Source organism: Phoca vitulina, unplaced genomic scaffold, assembly GCF_004348235.1.
Source record: "Phoca vitulina isolate PV1807 unplaced genomic scaffold, GSC_HSeal_1.0 scaffold13, whole genome shotgun sequence".
Classification (NCBI taxonomy): domain Eukaryota; kingdom Metazoa; phylum Chordata; class Mammalia; order Carnivora; family Phocidae; genus Phoca; species Phoca vitulina.
The window spans coordinates 12,752,180-12,754,447 of record NW_022589716.1 but is presented as its reverse complement, the minus strand read 5'-3'; positions in this window follow the sequence as shown (position 1 = coordinate 12,754,447).

Here is a 2,268-nt window from a genome sequence, read left to right as displayed (position 1 = left end):
GATCTTTTGCCCTGGGAGTGTTTCTCATGTTTTTTTAAAGTCAATGAATTGTCACTTGACCTTCATGGACACTTATAGATCACTGAATTAAGGATGAAACTGAGTAAAGAAGCTTTTATCTGAAATTCACTGATTTATTGAGACAGATTTGGGAAGTCATAACAGTGTCACTTTATTAAGCATTGAAGATTATAATGGCAAAGTATACAAAATTGAAAGGACTTGGGATTTAATTCTGCTATTTGGAATTATTGGCAGTCTCTTTTAAGGAGGTCGAGAATATTTGCATAGAGGAAAAAAGTCATATTAGAGCCACTACAGTTAAAATTCAGTAAGATGTAAAAATGCTATGGTAAGTCAGAACAGTCTTGAAAAGTTAAAAATGCCCTCAGTTTCCTAGATGGTTTGTGCAGAGCTTGGTGTCAGGAAGACAAGTAACGGAACAGTGGTGAGACCCTGTCTTTTGTATTTAGATATTTTGCTATTATGTATCTTTAAAAATTTTCTCCACCATTGGTTTGATATTAAAATGTGTCACATAGCTGAAATTAACAAAGAGAGATGTTCTTATTGTTAGGTAGTTTTGAGATGCCAGGATGTACTTTTCTTCTTTGGGCAAAATCGTTTTTAACACTCATCCAAATGTGTCCTCAGGGTAAGCTTTCCAGGTTGTCATAAAGGAAGACCATCCCTTCCTTCTCATCTGGAAAGGATAGATTTAATCTATATTAGAATCTAGTTAGGACCAAATCTGCTCGGGGTGCCTGGGTGGCTCAGTTGGTTAAGTGTCTGCCATAGGTTCAGGTCATGATCCCGGGGTCCTGGGATCAGCCCCAGGTTGGGCTCCCTGCTCAGCGAGGAGTCTGCTTCTCCATCTGCCCCACCCCCTGCTTGTGCACACTCTCTCTCTCTCTCTCTCTCAAATAAATAAATAAATTCTTTAAAAAAAAGAACCAAATCTACTCATTATCTAGATGCTATCTAATGAGATTTTATTTGTCTGCCAGCCAGTTTCACGGCATGCCTAAGTCCGAAAAATTTGAAAAATAATTACACTTTTCTAGATCCCCCTGCCAGCAAAAGGAACTTAGCTAAAGAGCTTACAAACATGCTATTATATACCCAGGAGTGTGGCTGGATAATGTGTTGTTTGGAAACAAAAGTAATAGTGAGAATACTAAATCAGATTTCCAAATCCTAACACACAGACTTAGGCACAATTGTGCCTAAAAACTGTGAACAATAAATAAGCAAAATAAGACAAAATGAAAATTCCAGCATTTTTTTCTATCTCTCATATGAAAAAGTCAGCTTCTTTCCTGTTAGTAACTGGACTTGTGTCCCCCCAGAAATGGTTACTCTGTGTTCTAAACCCAGTATCTAGATGCCCAGTGGCCCACACTGAACATGCGTGGGATGGATAACAAGATTGAGTATACCAGCTGTATTTTATGAAAAAATGCCAGTTAAGAGAAAACTTTTCAGAAGAAACAGTATGACAAGAAGGGAGAGGAACAGAAGACTGTCTTTCTTCAGAGGAAAACTATTTCTCTTATCAGACGCTTTCCACTTAAGGTAAGCCTTATGTGGGAGAGGCCGGCGGAAAAAGTGTGGGCACATTTAGGGAACCAAGGAGACACCTTTTAAAAAATAGTTTCCCTTTCTTTATAGGTAGATAAAGTATAGTGGTTAAGCCCCTGCTATTTAGAGTCCGATTACCAGGGTTCAAACTCTCTTGCTTAGCAGTTATATGGCTAAGGGTATGATCATTCATTCATTTATTCTGAGCACTTTCTCTGTGCCAGTTACTAGAGGTTATAGGTTTGAACAACACAGACAGGACCCCCGCTCTCCTGGAGGGCATGTTCTAGTGAGGGGAAAGTAGAAAATAAATAAAGAAACATGCATGCAAAGGAAATCAGATAATCTTAGATCAAGGATGAGAGAAGAACATCATACAGAGGATCATCAGCAGGGGGAGCAGGGCTTACATGAAGTTAATATGGACACTGAGGTGGTGACCTGAGGAGGGTCAAGTGCCCAGGTCAGGGGAACAGCTTTTCAGGCCAAGGGAACAGCAAATGCACAGGGTGCATACTGATGAGCCTCTTAGGCAGGTGGGGACTAGGGGTTTAGACTTTATCTGGTAACCTAGGGAGTCCTTGAAAGACTTTAGGCAGGGGGATGATAAAATCTGAGCTGCCATTATTCATTTCAATTCCCTGAATTCTGGTGAGAGAGAGACTGTGCTGTCCAGGATAACACGGG